Source organism: Juglans microcarpa x Juglans regia, chromosome 7S (assembly GCF_004785595.1).
Source record: "Juglans microcarpa x Juglans regia isolate MS1-56 chromosome 7S, Jm3101_v1.0, whole genome shotgun sequence".
In the NCBI taxonomy this organism is placed as follows: domain Eukaryota; kingdom Viridiplantae; phylum Streptophyta; class Magnoliopsida; order Fagales; family Juglandaceae; genus Juglans; species Juglans microcarpa x Juglans regia.
This window is the reverse complement of record NC_054607.1, coordinates 10,888,303-10,908,295: the sequence shown is the minus strand read 5'-3', so window position 1 is coordinate 10,908,295 and position 19,993 is coordinate 10,888,303. Positions and strand designations below refer to the sequence as shown.

At 33.0% G+C, this 19,993-nt stretch overlaps 1 pseudogene; it reads right to left on the bottom strand.

Annotated features, from left to right (window-relative positions):
- Nucleotides 1-381: 381 nt before the first annotated feature.
- Nucleotides 382-19,993, bottom strand: part of LOC121240811 — a 41,610-nt pseudogene continuing 21,998 nt past the window's right edge.

Genomic DNA, 19,993 nt, shown 5'->3' with positions numbered 1-19,993 from the left:
TGTTGGGGGTAATACCGTCTATGGCAATCGTCTATGCAGAACTTTTTTGTTAGGCCTTCGTATATTACCCCCTTTTTTTGTTTCCTTTTCTATAAAAAGTTGTATACTTCTGGTGAAATGAAATGGAGATCTCTTTGTCTTGACTGCTTGTGTCCCACTTATATTTTTATATATGCTTTCATGGAATATAGTAAAATAAATAGAAAAATTATATTTTGAAGTTGGTGTGTAGAGCATTTTTAATATCTAAATCTTGCAAATTAGATTTTAAAATTTAAGTGATGTGATTGGTGTGCTCAATAGAGTAATTCCAAAAAAATATACTAAAAACCTTTTAAAAAGATTGTCAAATTTTTTTCTTATCCTAACAAGCAAATCATGTTAATTTCCTAACTACACAAACTATTATTAGAGACCATTCAAATCCATTAAGTTTGAAATGTGTAGTCTCTTCTAATTGATCAAATGGAAATGCTATATGGAACTCCTTTTCCAGTTACGCCAGGGTTGGAAAATGGCTTCAAAAGCTCATACGGCACAACCCTAGCTCCTACTCTATTCTTCAAACTACTGTTCGCATTCCTTTCATCAATTATCCATTCAAGTTCCCTTAATCTCCCATGGAACCTCTCAAATGCTTCCTTTATGAATGGATCTTCAGCCCATGATGGTTCACTTTTCTCCCCAAGGTATTCCTCGCCGGGTGAATGATTAAACAATATATCCAAAACAGCCATCACTCTTATTGCTTGAAGTTGTGAATGGAAGCATTGCAAAAGTGCGTGTTCAGGTTTTTTCATGAATTTTTTCCATTCTTCTTCAGTTGGGTCTTCTGTGGGCATGTTGGTTTTAGCAATGGTTGGCCAATTTGGGAAGTAGCCCTCGTAAGCATATTGATCGAAGTTGGTGGCGGCATGGTGGTCGGAAGTCACCCAAGTGATCATTGTGAGGATATCGATAAGGACTTTTTGGGTTTTGAGAATCGGCTACCATGGTTTGTCCTTCTTGTCGGCATGGCCAACTGTTCAAATTTCCGTTCACCATGGTTGGAGCTCTTGATCATACTCCACAAGGCTAGGGTCAAGGTAGTAGTGGTTAACGGTCTATGATGGAATCCCAGAGGATGAGACCATCATAGGCATAAGGATAGTGTTTGATTGTTAGCCTTAGTCCATGAGGAGCAGTTGGATCCTCAACGGCCATTCCCCTGCATACACAATTGCAAAAGAGACGATCGATCTTAAATTTTGATATATGGGAATTAGATTATACACATTATTGAAAAGCTATAATATGCCATGCACTGGATTGCCAATAAGTTGCAAAGCAACAAGTTTTCTGTTTGTTAGAGTACTTCTACTTATAGTTGATATGTATTATTCATCTTCTAGGGTTTGGTTTAGGATAGCATTTTCCTCCAAACTGGTTTGAAAAAAGCTTCCTCTAATCCCATCTATAAAAATGGCAATTGTTCTTAGAACATATGACAATTTATAAACATATGCCTTTTTAAAAATCTAAATTTAAAAACTGTATATGATGTCATGTGTCCCTTTATTAAGAAAATATGAGTTTCTTTGCATGCTCAAAGGACACATGAAAATTTTTGAATGGGTTGGTGGATCGGTTTGGAGGAAAACTCTTTTATTTGAATTTTTATATTTGAAACTCTAAAAGATTGGCTAATTGGAAAGTAGGTACCTGCTACTTAGGTCAGCAGGAAGTGACTCCTAGAGATCATAGGCGGCAGAGCAGATTTCCATGGAATATTTGCCAGTTGCAAATGCAGACTCAATGGTGCCACTTGCATTGATAAGTGCTTCTCGAGCCAGAGCATTGATCTCCTCCATTGTGTAACGAAAATGAGGGTGCAACAATCTGTAGATTGGAAAAGAGATTAGTCAAATCATTTCCCTCATTAATATAAATCAAATTGAGTTTTGAAGGAAAAACCATAGCAAATAATTAGTTTATAAAGTAGTGGGAAATAATATATATCAGTGACTAACGAGCTGGTGATAGCCAGAGTCATGGGCAAGGACATGAGCTTTAGCCAAACTTTTGTTGAATGCCAAGAAGGTGCATAAACTTGCTTTCACTGCGGCTTTCTGTCCATAACAATAATATGAAAAACAAAAACAGACAACCGCTATCAACAGAGTGTGTTAGGAAAGAAACTTTGCAATCAAACCATCTCTCTCGACTCATGGGTTCTTCAAGTTTTCAACCTTTTTCTCTTGATTTCTTAATGAATTATAGCTATAAAACATCCAAAAATGATTGCTAATGGATGCAGCAACACCAAGTATTTGGGAGTGTTAGAGTAGCATCATTACTTCAAACGTAATAAATCAATTATACTCAAGCATGCCTTTAAGAGAGACAAGAACAAAATCAAGCACTAGCTGAACCATTCATAAGCAAAAAAGTAAGATCGATGATGGTCAACTAAGGGTAGACATGCAAGAAATTATCCAACACTAAAAGGAATAGCTTATGGCAACGGTTGGATATATGAAAGTTAGGAAAATGATAGACATACACCACTTTTTATGACGTTTCATACAACTATGTTTTAAATTAGGAGCATTTTTGTAAAGTAACTTGTAAAACGATGGGTGTATATGCCAACCAAGCTTGTAGAATCTATTAACATATCATGTTAATGACATTCCATCCTATGATAGTATGAGAATGAGTATCACTTCATCCACACTCCCAGAGTAATAATTTTCCATTGATGATAGTCTACAGATCATGTTAACTCTAGCATATGCAATCAACTAATCATTTGGTTGAGGAAAAAAAGAATGTATCAACAGAATTAGAAATATTGCTTCAATCCATATTGCAAACACAACAATACATAATTAAACATGATGAAATGGCAATAAACCTTTATCATTGTCAACAAATAGACAGGAAATAAGTCCAAAGATCACTTTATTATAAGCAAGGGAAGCACTCTTAACATAAATTTTTCATTTTTTTTATTTTAAGGAAAAGAGTTACAAAAATGACTAAAAATTCTATCGTACCTTCTCTTTAATTATGAAGGAGATCTAGAATTTGATTATATGGAAACTCCTGTAGAGACAATAGTCATACACTCAAATGTAGAGACGAAGTATCTTGACTTTTATTAATCATAATTCTTATTGAACACAAATGTGAATTCTACATCCTGAATGGAAGATACAATACAATAGTCATACACTCAAAAATCTATTTCAATTTGCTAAAAGAAATCAGAGGCAGTACAAGCCTGTCTCAAAGTCTTCAACTAGACGAACTAAAACTATTTACATATTTACAGCAAGAAAGAGTTTATATATTATTATCCATGTATGCATTTCACCCCTTTCTAGATGACAGAAAGTTAAATCCATGTCAGTTACATGACTTGAATATAGATATCAATGAAGACAATTAAGCATAAAACATAATACAGCACCTAACCTGTATATATCTTGTTTGATCCAACACTAAAACATCAGGGGACACCTTTGTAAAAAACACCATTCTGAAATACAAGAAAAAAATAGAGAAAATAAATTATAATAAATATACAGCAACAAACAAGAAAATGGGAAAAGTAAACCATATCTAGACATCATCCCCTTACTTGTTTATTATTGTGGAGGAAATATTGTCGAGAATTTTAAAAGGAAGATTCCAAGACGGGCGGATTGTCCCTTTTTTTCTCTCCCGAGGGGTGCTCCGACTATTACCCACCTTCTTTACGTAGACGATATAGTGATTTTCTCAAATGAGAGTAAAGTTTCCATTAAGGCGATATCAGAGTGTCTTGCAAGTTATGAAACATGGGTTGGTCAGAAAGTTAGTAAGGAAAAAGCCTCTATCATCTTTTCTAATCTTATCTCAACAGCTAGAAGAAGACAAATATTGCGATTTACTAGCTTTTCAGAAGGTTTAAATATTTGGGAATTCCTATGATATTTGGAAGATTGAAGTCGATCCACTTTGATGACCTTATTGGGAAGATTAGTGCGAGAATTGGAGGCTGGATGTCTCGCTTACTATCTAGTGGGGCAAGATTGCTATTAGTAAAACATGTGCTTAGCAGTATTCCAATACATATGTTGTCCATCTTTCAGGTCCCGAAGATAGTTTTAAGGTCTCTTAATCGCTCTCTGAGTAATTTCCTCTGGGATACAAGGATGATAAACCAAAGAGACACTGGAAAGGGTGGGATAAACTATGCATTCCGTCTAGTGAGGGAGGTCTTGGTATTCGAAATTTTTAGGATACTTAAAGATCTCTACACATGAAATTTTCTTGGGAATTATTGACTACCGACTCCCTATGGTCTCGGTTTTTCAAAGCCAAATATGTGAAGGAGGGTCACATCTCTCTTGTGAATCCTAATAAAGGGTCTCAGTTTTGGAAGCTCATAACCAGTTGTATCCTAGAAATCATGGAACACTCAAAATGGAAGCCAAAGGAAGGAAATATCTCCTTCTAGTTTGATAAATGGGTGGGGGAGGAGACCCTTGCTACAGTTTTGCCTGTTACGATGCCTAGCTTAATTTTAAAAGATATCTGGCTAGAGGATGGCTGGGATTTGGACCTATTGAATCGGTTGGTAGGCTCTCAAAAAGCTCAAGAGATTGTTAACACTTTTAGTGGTAAGAAAAAAGTGGAGGATATCCTAATTTGGTTGGCTAAAGAGGATGGAAAATTCACCTCTAAGAGTGCCTAGGGGTGCATCCGAGTTAGAGCCCCAAAACTCAGATGGTCAAATTGGATTTGGCATCCGTGCATCCCAAAGGAAATGGTCATTATGATGTGGAAAGGTTTTAACAATGCACTTAGTTTGGATGATAACGGTTGGCCATCCCCCTTGCCTCAAAGTGCAACTGTTGTGCTAAGGGAGACTACGAAGATTTGAATCATGTCTTAGCTAACAGGAAAGTGGCTCAGAGTATTTGGTGGAAGTGTGCTATCCAGAGACCGTGATTGCTTGGTTCAATAGAGCTTCAAAGGCGACGACTAGAGGGATGCTTACTGGCATTATTCCAATCATTGTCACCTGGGTCGTCTGGCTTCGTCGATGCAAGGTAAGAATGGAAGGAAAATCTGAATTCGTGGAGGAGACTTGGCAATGTATTAAATTCTGGATAGTTAAACTAAGTTTGAAGCTTCATGCAACTAAGCCATTATCCACACAAGATGAGAAGATCCTAGAAGATCTGCACATTCATCCGAAAATTAAAAGAGGGAAGAGGATGCAGGTTATTCATTGGCTTCGACCTCAGCATGGTTGGTATAAATTGAATGTGGATGGAAGCAGTAGAGGTAACCCGGGGAAGGCAGGTGCATGGGGAGTCTTGCGGGATGCTGCAGGTAACATGGTTTTGCCTTTCTCTTCTCCACTTGATCATGGCACAAATAATTATGCAGAATTCATGGCACTCCTTCTCGGAGTGAGAATAATCTGTCATGTTTGGATAAGATAGAAATAGAGATGGATTCACTAATTGTGGTAAACTGGTTCCGAAATGCAAAATGTCTTATTTGGTACCTTGTAGATTTCTAGGAGGAATTGATGGACTTACTTAGTGGCAAGGTGTTCTCAATCAAACATATTTTCAGATAAGGAAATGCTTCAGCTAACTACTTGGCTAAGTTGGCTTCGGATGACTGTGTAGGATCTTGGACTATGATGGCCTCTGCCCCTCCCCTGTTGAGGGGTTTGATTCGGACAGACAAAATTGGAATTCCTTATGTTAGAAATGCTTTGTAGTTTGGTTTTAATTTTCTGGTTTTGTTGTTGTCTGCTGTCATAACTTGGACAAACAAACTTGGACTTTCTGGTGTATTTTATTTTCTGGTTGGTTGTTGCCTGCTGTCAAAGCTGGTTTGTTATACCTGTAGTGTCACAAATAGCAACGAAAACACACATACCATTATGATTAACAGTAATAAACAAATCAAGAAAATGCCATTTTGACATTTTTTAGAGAGAGAGAAAAGAATGATGTTTATAATTCAAAATAATAATGATACAATTAACACTTTTTTTTACAAATAGTAGTGGTAACAATAATAAAACTAACGACAAGAAAGTTAATAAGCCATCACCAAGGCACACACATATAGGCATTAAAACATTTAAATTGTCATGCTAAAATTGATTTGAACTTTGAAATCATTCTGATTTGTCGGTTTCCGATTTTTAAATCGACAAGAACAATTCACCAACACCTGAAAATTAATGGAGAAAGAACTCACAAAAGCCAGCTCCCCGAAGGATGATAACCATTTTGTTCTTCCTAATAATGAGCAAATAATTTCTTGAACTCATCGAAAATAAGAAATTATGAAAAATAAAATAAACTTTATCCATCTGAACTACACTCCATGAGATATGAATTGAGTTTAAAATCTAGCTGCATTGCCCAAGATAAAAATCGTTATAGTAAATAATTTTAGTATGCTTGAAGAATCAACGAAGGGAATGACAAAAATAACCCCAAGTGGTGAAGGCCTTGGTCTTGGGATATCACTCCCTTCAAGGTCCAAGGTTCAACACCTAATAGGTGCAAACAATCATTTGGGGCCACACCACCCGATGAAAAGCAAGCGATTTAACCAATTCCGTGTAAGAAAACTTTTAAGGGTGCGGTGCACGGGACTACGGTTTACTCTGCAGGCATGGATCCAAGAGCCCTGCCTTGGAGAGGTTCTTCGACGTAATTAAAAAAAAAAGGAATGACAAAATAAATTTAAGATTGAGTTTAATCAAGCAACCAAAATGAGAACCTAGGTTGCCAAGACCTCGAATTCCCCACTGCTTAAGATTGAGTTTAAGCAGCTTGCTCCCAGGCCCCTTTCTCCTCTGAACCCAATACAATTGATATACTACTATGCCTCACCGAATTAAAAGTGCAATATAAAGATGAAGCCCATTCTGTGGTTAGCTTGCCCAACACATAGGTTTATCAGTTACCATTCCTCTGGTTTACAAGAATTTTCATAAACATTTTGATCATTAATAAAGTTTAACTTGATTAATAAATAGTTTTACTTCTGAAAATTCTCTCAAAACGGCTTCCTTTGTTGCAGCTTTAGCTTTTAGCAATCTAGATGGAGAAGATGGAGATGCCCCTAAGTAAGAAACTTGAATGAATCTCATGATACCACCATGTTCTTTGGCAATCTGCACAAGTTAATACAGATGAGAAAGAAAAGAATGGAAAATCTATGTCCCACAAAAAAAGGAAATATCATCAAACACCCAATCTGCAACAATTCTCTTACAAATCCACTATTCAGGTACACACAAAAATAAACATCGTGCTTATTCTTTTTTTTTCCGAAGTTGGTGTCCTGCGTGCCCCTAGCAAAGAGATTTTTGGCTGATAATTTAACTGCTGATGCAATCTTCGACTCAATTTCTGAATTTACTTTCTTGTTTCTAATAACTGCAAGTCAAATCAGAAAGCAAGCCAGATCACAAAAACCCAAAAACCATCACATTGCAAAAGCCATAAAAAACTATCAGATTACAAGCCAGATCAGACAAAAAAGAGAAAAAAAGAGAGACAAGCTATGAGAGAGATAAGGATACTTCCCCCTAAGAAACAAATCCAAGAGTTGGTACTGGAATAGCTGAAAATAAAAGTTCATCCGAAGCCTGATATAAAATCCCAAACTCTAGATTTGCCCAAAAACATAACTTCCATCAATTATCGTCTGTCCATATAGTCTAGGGGTGGAAAATTGTGATTTTGGGTCGTATTTGTGTTGTGTCAAGTCATGAACATTCGATTGTATAGGTAAACCCGAACCAAACCCGTTAAGCTAAACGTGTCATACTTTCAAATTCTAACCCAACCTATTTAGATAATAGATCGAGTTACCCGTTTTGACCCATTTAATAATTAATTAGAAATATGTTAATGTAACACTACTTATTTAAACCCGTTTATTTCATGTAAATTGGTTGAACTAAAACACATAACTCATTTGACCTGATTAAACATAATTTCACATAAAATTTAAAATCTATATCTATTAATAACCACAATACTTTAAAAAATATATATCAATATTTTTCAAATTTTAACATATAATAAAACCAATATTACAAGTCATACAATAACAAATATGAGCATAAGTCTAAAATTACAATCCCTATAATAAAAATAATAAAAACATAATCATACTAAGAAATACTAATATTACAATTTAACAATAATAAAATTTTAATTTGGAAATAAATTATAAATGGGTTAAAACGGGTTGATTTCGTGTTAAGCAGGTTAACCCGTTATTGACCCGTTTATAAATTGTGTTTTAACGGGTCAACCCATTTTGACCCGAACATGTTAACATCAAACTCAAACCTGCTAATTTTGTGTTGTGTTCATATTGAATTTACGAGTCGTGTCACATATTGCCACTCATAATATATAGCAGTTAAAAGAATTACTCTTGAAATAAATTTAACAAAAAAAAAAAAAATGCCCAATACCCATGTACCTCTGAAAGAGCAACGATATTCAGCTCTCTCGAGCCAAAAATAGGGAAAGCACACTTTTTTGTGTCCTTGAGTGATTGAAAATAGAGGAAAATAAGGAAAATAAGAGAGACAAGTTAGGGTCTTAGAAAAACTGAAACAAAGAGAACTGAGAGGTGGAGTTGAGAGAGAGAGGACCTTCAAACGAAGCAGTGAAGAGACAGAGGATCAGAGAAATAGGGAAAGAGAGAGAGATCATAAGATAGAGGCAGAGGAACTAAGGAGGATGAGAAGGGGTAGTCGACCGACGAGGTGTAGTGGTGGAGGTAGCTGGTGGACTGCGACGTGGCTGGGTTCCAAGGAGCCAGAGGAGGGCTTCTGGATTTTGCCTTTTCGGCGAGAGAGAAAATATCATGGGGCGTCTGAGTTTGTGATTGATGGGTAATGATAGTGTCAAAAACTACATGATTAAGCTGTTAAAGTGAATAAATTGTTTAACCAAAAATGAATTAAGTACTTAACTATGCAGTAGTTTTTAGTACTTGACTCAATGTTAAATCTTGATATTTTACACCTAAAAGGATTTATAATGTAGCTGTTAAGCCACATTAGAATTAATATCTCAATTTTACCCCTCCCATTGTGAACACTTGATTCTAATTGATGTAGGGCATTTTTGGATAAGGCCTACCAATTGGACTGGCTAACAGAAGAATGTGAGGACCACATACTTAGGGCTGAAAGGGAGTGCATTGAAACGTGGGGCACGATTGAAAACTAGAGCACGACATGAAGCTACGGAACAATTGGAGAGTGGAAATGCAAGGTGCAGGGGCACGTATGGGCTTGCTACACGCTGGGCTTGCTGGTTGGAATCAAAGGCTGGGCAGATTCACGCACGGGGGACTAAAGGCACGATGGCATGTGGCCTCAAGTGCGGAAGTGGAGCAAAAATCCCAGGAGAAATGGGCACAAGCAACACAGCCAAGGGCATATAAAAGGAAAAAAAAAATCATGTTGGAAGGGGTTGTTGTTTTTCTATGAATATTTTTCTACCGTAGCTTTATTTATGAGCCTAGCAACCATTCTATGAGTTTTAGTTTTTCTTGTTTTAATTTCTATTTTCTGAAAAGATGATGTTAGGCTAACTTTGTAACTTGAGTTGTGGAGAGTGTCTTTTCTTGTTTCTCTTATTAGCTATGTAAATAGCTCTTTCACAAACAATTTCCTCACACAAACGCAACACATTATATACTTGCTCAACATGAACATTGTTGTCCTTGTGGAAATGACCATGGCATTTACCCATGTATTACTTTGATAGCTTCTGCACTTGGAAGACAGATTTAGAAGGCCATTAGGTAACAAACAGGATCGAAGACTCTAGCCTCCACCCTCCCATCAACCTGCCAAAACATCCCTCAACAGACAAGGTCCCGGAACCTGATGTGTAGAAGAACCAAATTCAAGTCCTGCAAGAACCAAATAAACAAAGACGAATGAGAAAGATCATAACTAAGCCTATACTCAGTCAGAAACAAATGAAATCAAAAAGACAAAAAGAGATCACTACAGTCGGTCAAACAGGGCAAAATGAAGACATGTGAATAAAACAAAAGCAAGTCAGAAGGACAAACACAGAAAATGAGAAAGATGGAGGGACAAAAATGAAAATGAAAAATGGTCCAAAATTCACTATTCCTTTCTGGATAGCCTCTTTTATTCAAATTCATAGAATATATATATATATATATATATATATATATATATATATATATATATATACACACACATACTAGTAAGGCATTACGTGTGATGCACGTGGGCCCAGTTGATGATTTTTGTTATGTCTTAAATGTTTAACTATAAGCAGGCAGAGTTTCATCTATATTTTAAGAATTTTCTTCCTACAACACATATCACATAAATTATTTGCAAAGTAATCATAACTATAATACAAACACTTCCACAAACGTATTTATAACTACACATAGATACTTTGTACTTATATATTACAAGCATCGAAAATTTTAAAGGAAAGATTTTAAACAGCTATGTTAGTGTTTTGGGGATGTTATTAATAGACAGAACATTAAGTTATTCTGGCGCAATTGTCCATATCAGTTAATTTGTGTGCCTAAGAGTATTATCCATTCTTTTCCTTAAATTTGGTTTGTAATAATCTCCACATATGGAAGGTGCTTCTGTAATGATAAAAACATATAAAAAGGTAATGTATTAAAATTTTCAAACGCATTTAGGAGTATAGATTTTACCTGGCCTCTATGTTCTATAAGATCCACTATCGTACAAAAGCAACTACTGCTATTGATGCGCTATCGTCTTATACTTCTAGATATGCTCGATGTCTAAAATTAATGAAGGAATTATTATTTCTTAATTTTAAAAGTTAATATGCTTTAATTATAATGTAGAAATTTATAATTTTAGAATATCACAAGAAATGATTACCTTGGTTGTGAGATCGTCATATTTTTGCAACTGTAACATAAAGAGTTCTCATCCTGTTCGTATCCAGTTGCTTTGTTACAATTTCTGCAGGACATGTAGTTGATTGGTTGATGTAAATAAATCAGTGAAAATTTTTCTCTAACAAAAAATGTTGCCCGCTGCTTTAAAATGGAACAGTTAAGTGCATCACATACTAATCAAGAATAGATATTTATGGAAATAATTATTATTTAAATATAGAAGTAAAATAATTTTAAACATAAATAAGAGATATGATTTTAAAGAATAAAATTTTATCATTATTGGTGGTGCAGATCTGACGATTTCTGCAATTTCAAATATCTTTATTATTGGGTCGACAGAACTGCTTGAAGCTTATCCACTTGGTGTATCGAAAATGTTCCCAATTATTTCTTCGAGTAATCCATTATATTGTGTTGCCCTAAGAGTTTGGTTGATAATTAAAGTGAAGTATTAAAACAGGAGATAATATATATTGAACATATATGGTAGTATATTATAAAAAACCAATATGAAATTTATATTCTATTTATTAGAAATGGAATAAAGTTTTTTAGATAAGTTGTTTACCATGTACACATTGCAACAACAAATGGAAGAAGAGGTTCGATGGTGAAGACATTTGTCGGTGTTGATGACAAAGATAGGTCTACATTATAAATATGTATGAATAAATATACAAATATACAATGGATAATTGATAAGAATGTTAATTCTAATGGGAACTACCATTATTTATTTATTTATTTTTTTAAGAGTTAGGGTCACCTGTCCAATAATGACCCGTCTCCAATTTTATTTATAACCCTCACTTGTGGTGGAGGAAAACCATGGTTACAAAACAAACATCTGGGGTACAAAACTATACCCAGCATGCCAAAAGAAACCAAACCAGATAAACCAAAAACAAGACAATGACAAAACCACAAGCTTAAGACAAAACGAGACTATCTAATATGAATCGAAGGCATCCCAGAGTAGTCCATGCGAATAAGGCCACGTAAAACTCAGGGAATCTCCATCAAGTTGGAAAAAACTGAATCACTACCAGAAGCCCCAAGATTGGCTAACCAATCTGCAACTTTATTTCCCTCTCAAAAAACATGGTGAATTGAACAAGTCATGGAACTCATAAGATCAAGAACTTCTTCCCAGAAATCCTCCAGATACCAAATCCCACATCTTTTACTTCACCAAGAAATAACAGTCATAGAATCAAGTTCAATTTCCACATAATTGAGGGATAAAGACTTACAAACCTGGAGCCTATGAAGGAGAGCTAAAAGCTCTGCCTGATTATTAGAACCTGTACCAATGAATGCAGAAAAAGCATGAATTAACTTACCTTAATCATTTCTAATAATCCCACCTATGCCAGAGGCCCTCAGATTACCCAAACTACTACCATCTGTATTCAATTTAACCTAACCTGCCGGAGGCCTTTGCCATTTAATAGTTTTGCAACGCCGAACGGGAGGGAAACTAGGCTGGACCTACAAACTCTCAAGTACCTGCAAATCAAAACTAGAGATGTGAGAACTAGTATGCATCTCATGACAAATAAGACTAATCCACCGACGAACAGAATGAATGATGTCAATGATAGTTTCAAAGCGGCCCTCCATACACGCCAGACAACGCCTCCGCCAAAGTCTCTAAGTAATAACCACAAGGAGAAAACCCACAATAATGCCATTTTGAGATGAAAATTTCGAACGGCAAAACTAAATCTGCACCGTATCTTTCCAATTAAGGTTAGAAATTTCTTGGCATTCATCGTGAGCGAATCGATTCCATATCTTTAAACGCAGCAGTTTAAGGCTATCAAAATTATAAACAGATTTAAATTTCTAGTAATAAGGTATTATAGAATATCTATTACTATATATCAAAGCGGAGTTATATAATTCCGATATGGCATTCTATCCATAAAAATAGGCATTCTACCTATTAAATTTGAAGTATTATGTTTATGAAGCAGTAAACCTTTTAAAAGCGATGTTTCATTATGAACCATTGTAACTTTTAAGTTTCATTTCTTTTCTTACATATAAAGATATAAACCGATTCAAGACTTCACTCAAAAGCAGTAATTCAACATTTATATTGTTTTGTATTTTAAACGAAGTCATATGTCTCCAATGTGGCATTCTACCCATAAAAGTATGCATTCTACCCATTAACCTTGAAGTATTATGTTTATAGAGTGGTAATCCTTTTAAAAGTAATATTTCATTATGAACTGTTGTAATTTTTAAGTTTTATTTCTTTTCTTACATATAAAAATATAAACCGATTCAAGTCTCCACCTAAAGATACTATTTCAACCTTTATATTGTTTCGTCAAATAAACTGCCCTATAAAACTTTTCGAATTTCTCCACTATAAAACTCGGTCTCTCCTTAAATCTCTCTCTCATGCACAACAATCCGAGCATTGCACGAGTTATAGGCTTGTAAAATTAAAAGCTTGATAAATGTAAGCAGATATATGTTGATCAATAATATATATGTCTTGGACTAATCTTTTCCCTTGGTTGTTGTTCACTTCCTTTGGTGGGTTCATATGAATTGCAATTGACAAAATATCTAATTTACGAAGTTATTTTTTGTTTGTAACAAAAGAGAACTATATAACGATATATTTATATAATAGTTACCTATTTCGGCATTTGTGTCTTTGTACACGTTAAGTTCATTTAAAGAGATAATATTTTATTCTGGATGTCTGAGCGTTGTTTGCTCATTTTCGATGTCCTCAATTTTTCTCAACTTTAATATCTGTTGGTACTCATACACTTCTCTTTAATGCCTTGGATGTAGTTGTTTCACAAAGGCATTGCTGATGTAGTAAGATTGATAGACGTCTAGTGTATCATCACATAAATCGATGTCCTTGCAAAACATCACTGTTTGCACGCAATTTTACTATAAAAAGATAAAGATAAAAGGTATTTATTTAATTTTAAATGATAAACAAAATAGTGTTAAGTAATAAAGAAGAATATTTTAATCCCTCAGCATCTATTAGCATTAAATTTTGGTACTTCACTGGTGAATTTTGCACCACTCATTTTGGCGATTTTTCTCCAACAATCATTTTGATTTTTTTATTTCTGGTGGCTGAAGTGATGTTGTTAATGGATGTATACATGGTTTGCATGTTTAATGCAATTAAAAATAAAAAAAGAAACATATGTTAATATATAGCATAAAATTTATAACACAATTAAATAAAATGACACAAGATATGAATAATAATAACGTTAAAAGAACTCAAATACTTACATGGTATTATAACGAGTTTATTAATATTAAAAAATTCCTATACACAATGTTTTTTATGTAATTTGTTTCATAAACGACAGTTGTTATTGGTCTTATAAGCACTTTCACTGAATCAGCAGTTTTAGCTCTTGGTAATGCAATATATAATTATCCATGAGAAAATGTTGGTTCAGGTAAATATATTTCAATAGAATTTAATGTTTTTCCTTGTGATTAATTTATTGTCATTGTGAAATTTAATCTGATAGGAAATTGCGTTCTTTTAAATGGGAAGACGTTACTTTCATTTATGTCTTGTAGGAATCGAATTCTAGGTATAAACACATTTTTACCACTGTGATGACCAATTAAAATTTGTGCATCAATCATATTATGACTAAAGTTGCAACAAATTAATCGTGTTCTATTGCATAGATCTTCTGAAAGATTTATATTTCTAAATAACATGATAAGACAATTTTTTTAAGCAATAATTCGTGTGGTGGCTGTCTGTTTGGTGTTAACATATTTAAAAAATCTTCCATAATGTCTTGTTCAGATACATAAACTATTTCATCAAAACTATAATATCATACTACATCGCCGAGAAATTTTTGAATGAAAATAGCATTTATTTCGTCAACTGATCGATTTTTTGGGATTAATACTGCTTGATTTGTCATCTCCATCAAGTTGTTTGAGTAGTTGGAAATATCTCCAAAAGCAACATCTTGATTCTTTCGTCAACAGTTATTGGAGCATTGTTGTTGCCAACTTCAATTAAATAATGCGAGAAATCAGGAACTAATTTGGTTCTCATATTTTCTATTAATTTGATTTTCTTTAGAATAGACCATAAATAAGAAGAAGCTAAGTTTGCATCAATTTATTGTTCTTTCGTACTCTTACGAAAGACAGGTAATACTTGATGGAAGTCACCACAAAAAACAGTAACTTTGCCACCAAAAGGGAGATCTGCATTATTTACATCTCGTAACATTTTATTTAATACTTCTATAGAATATTTTGAGACATAGGTGTTTCGTCTTATATAATTGATTTTACAAGACGTAATAGTTTTGCAAGACTTCTTTGTTTGTTGACATTACAAGTGTTTTTATCTGCATTTAATGAAATTTTAAATTTTGAATGTGCTGTTCGTTCGCTAGGTAAGATGGAGGCAATAACACCGAACGTTACAGTTGCAAATGCTATTATAATTTTTGGGAACAATTTGAAAAAGAAATATCTACAGATTTTCTACCAACAGACGCAATATCATCAATTGTTAGAGAAATGGTTCTGCAAGATATTAGTTCCACAACAGACTAATAGCTTCTAGGAAAAATCTGGTTGTAAACGAATTTGCACACTGATAGGCGCACCAATGCTAAGGTGGAAAGATAGACTTTAATAAAACAGTGAAGATTTGAAAATGAATATTTGACAAAATAGTCCACGTCAATATTGGTGCACAAATTGGTCCACCAATCTGCTTGTACTTAGAAGAGCTCTAGTTTCTAAAATCTAAAATTAAACAGAATATAATACTATACAAGACAAAACTTTCTATTAATAGTATTATTAATAACAACATTAATAATTTCATAAATATAAGATTCTTTAATAATAGATTCAATAATTAATATTAGATTCTGAAAATATCAAACTTATTTACTAATAAATTATATTAAGTAAGGCTCTATGAAAACATTAGGCGATTTAATAAATATATGAATCTATTTAAATTATCAATAAAATATTTTTTTATCTGATTTATATTAACTGATTTATGTAAATTAAATATATAATATGTTAATTTTAAATTTACAAAGTACATTAATAAGTATTAAATAATTTAATCATATAATCATAACATAAATTTTCATCATTGACAACTACAAAAAAAGAAAAGAAAAGATTTACATATAAGAAAGATCAAATCTATATAATCAATAATTACAAGTTCTCATGTTTTTTAAATATGACATATGACTAAATAGAACTATTATTATTAATTTTTTTAATTATAGTCAAATGCATATGTTATATATTTATCACTTATAAATTAAAACAATATGACTAAATACAATCTGATTCAAACTGATTGAATAAAAACTTTCAACTCAGTACAAAAATCAAACAAGATCATCAAAACATATAATACATGTGTAGATGTAAAAATATTCTTAATACAAGAACAGAAAATCAATATATAGAAATAACAAAAAAGAAAATTCAAACAGATTGAATAAAAACTTTCAACTCAGTAAAAAAATCAAACAAGAACATCAAAATATATAATACATGTGTAGATCTAAATAAATTCTTAATACAAGAACAAAAAATCAATATACAGAAATAAGAAGAAAAAAATAACAATTTTTTCAGATCTAAAGAATAAACCTTCGGATTTATAAGGACTCGCAAAAAAAATTTAACTGAAAAAATGAGAACAAAATCTTAATATTCAAAATGTGACAAAATAAAATATCTATATATTGTGAGAAACCCTAGGAAAAGAACAGAGAAGACGAAGTTAATTGGGGAAGAAATGGTAGAAATTGAGGTTGATGTCATTTTATCAAACACTTTGAACTTCGATAAGTTCAGTAAAAAAAATCAAACAAAAGCAAATCGAAATATAATCTATAATAGTTGTGTAGATTTTTTTTTTAAAAAAAAAAATCTTCAATTTAGCCAAAAAACTCATACTGACAGACGAAATAAATATAGATCGAAATGAGTAAACTTCTCCAAACCCACAACTTCCACAAAGCCTCAGATCATACCCAAAAAATATGCTCCATATTGAGCAATGGAAATCGCAGGAGAAGATGCGTATCATACCAGAAAGAAATAAAAAAAAAAGTAAATCCAAACATAATCTATAATACATGTGTAGATCTAAAAAAAAAACTTCAAATTAGGCAAAAAAGTCATACTAACATAAACGAAATGAATATAGATCGAAATGAGTCAACTTTTCCAAACTCATGACTTCCTCAGAAACAATATGCTCCATATCGAGGAACACAAATCGCACAACAAGATGCATATCCAACAAAAAAAAAAAAAAAAAAAAAAGAGAAGAGAAACCCAAAATACAAAAAGATAAACAAGAAAATAACACTGTATTCAGATTGAGAAATAAACTTTAAGATTTTTAAGGACTTGCAAAAAAAAATAAAAAAATTGTGACAAACAAGGAAACAAAGAAATAGAGAGAATAAAGAGATGAAGAAGTAAGGATTCTTCTTAGCTTCATTGAGCAACGCGAGATAAGGCTACGCAAGACGAAGGTGCCGTGCTGGTGTTGGCATTGGCGTAGATGAGAGCAAAGGTAAGAGACAGAGAGCAAGAGACAGAGAGAAAGAATAGAGAGAAGGAGAAACGGAGAGAGGCATTTGGAAGGTGGGTTAGGTGAGAGAAGGTTTTGTGAAGGGTGTCAGGGTCGAGAGAAAGAAATAGAAGAGAAGAAAAAAAAACTGGGGTTTTTAGTAGTGGTGTTAAATCATGTTAAATGGTCGTATTCGTATCGTGTCAAGACATATATATTATATTTAATGGATCAATCTTGAATATAACTTGTTAAGAATTTCGTGTCAAAATCTTAAACCTTAACACGACTCATTAAGATAATGGATTGACATGATACAACACGATATTTTTTGACCCGTTACTGAATATGAAATAAATTGACTATATACGACATGACCCGACCCATTTACGTTAATGAGTTAAATAGATCCGTTTCAATTCGTTTGACCTGATTGATTTTATATAAATATTAAAATCTAAACAATATTTATAAAAAATAAAAAACTAACTACAAGTCTAAAATTACAATCCAATCAATAAAAATACCGACATTAAAATCCCAACAATACCAAATATGATAAATACACAATTACACGAATATGATAAACATACATTGTAATAATATTAAAGTTACAATCCCACATGTGATAAACACACATTAAAAATATTAATGTAACAATCCAAAATATGATAGAAATGTAAATTCAACTTTCTTAACGGGTTGACCCATTAAGCAATCGTGTCTTAAAGAGTCAACCCGTTTTGACCCAGACCCGTAAGGCCAAACTCAAACCCATTTTTATCGTGTCGTTAGTTTTTAGTTTTTATAAATAATTTGAGTTTGGCCTTACGGGTTTGGATCAAAACGGGTCAACCTCGTTAAGCAATCTTGTCTTAACGGGTCAACCCATTTTATCGTATCGTGTTTGTGTTGGATTAACGGATTGTGTTACATATTGCTACCCCTAATTTTTAAATATCTAAACGGTGTCATATCGGGTTGGAGTGGGCTGGGCTAGGCTGGGCCTTTCGTAGGAAATTGGGAAGGGAGGCTTTGGGCTTCATTTTTTTTTTTCTTGACATCTGAGAAATATTTAATCTTATAAATGATTTTTTAGATAGATATTACAAATTGTACTTTTTGAAGCAAAATGTTTACCATCAGTGCCATCATGTCAACATTGTGGAGCAAAATTTTTTATCATGAACCCAATGGCTTCTGTTGTGCTAAGGAACAATATCATTGACTCCTAATCATATTTCTGACCAATTTTATCAATTATTCACTTTTGGTTCAGCTGAATCTAAAACTTTTTGTACATATGTACGTACATACAATAATAAGTTTGCTTTCACGTCATTTGGAGTAAAATTCAATACAAATCTCTATAGAAGAAATAAAGAAATTTACACATTTAGAGTTCAAGGACAGATCTATCATTACATTAACAATTTAATTCCTGAAGATGGACATCCATCATATTTATAGTTATATTTCTACAATACCAAACATGAATTACAAAATCGTATTGATGATACAGAAAGATTAGATCTTTCTATTATTACACAACAAATAAATATACTTATATTGTCATTTCTTCCGAACGTTGAGCAACATGCCAAATCTTGAAAATCATATAATTCACATAAGATCAAATACTGGTTTAGATTAACGTGTTTATAACGCTCCATCGGTATCACAAGTTGTCACTATTTGGATAGAAAATGATAATCGTGCAGAACAAAAAGGCAAAAACATTATCATTTTTAGCCAGACAAGTGGAAGTCTTATTGTCCAATTTATTTTGACTATTATGATCTACTGCAATATCTATTATTATTTCATTTCGGCCATTTGAATTGGCATCAAGGAAATGAAAAGGTTTAAAAAAATCAATATTAGTAAATGCTCATACATTAGAAATCGGTGATCTCCAATAGTTAAATAGTGCAGAAGAGTTACTTCGAATCGAAGAACAAGGTAATAATCACTTTTAATCCGTTAACTCCTTTATCTTAAAATTTTATATCTTTATACTTCAAATTTTCTTTTTATAATCTTTTTAGTTCTAAAGAAAAAGAAGAAAGAGTCAACAGTTTCATGACGTGAACATTATTGTTTCAAATTACAATTAGAGATGCATACAAATCAATTATGTTATTATCCAGTTGTTTATTACAACAGTTTGTCGTTGATATGTACATCAAAATTGAAATATCAAAATTAAATTATTTCTGTTCAAAACAACAAGAAATTAGATCAGATGTGTATCAGGATATTGTCGATAGTATTTCTATTGTTAAAACTAATGCTTTAAAAATTAGAAGACGTATTATCCTACATTCATCTTTTATTGGAGGTTTGAGAGATATGCGCAAAAGATATATGGAAGCAATGACATTAGTTCAATGTTTTGGCAAACCTGAT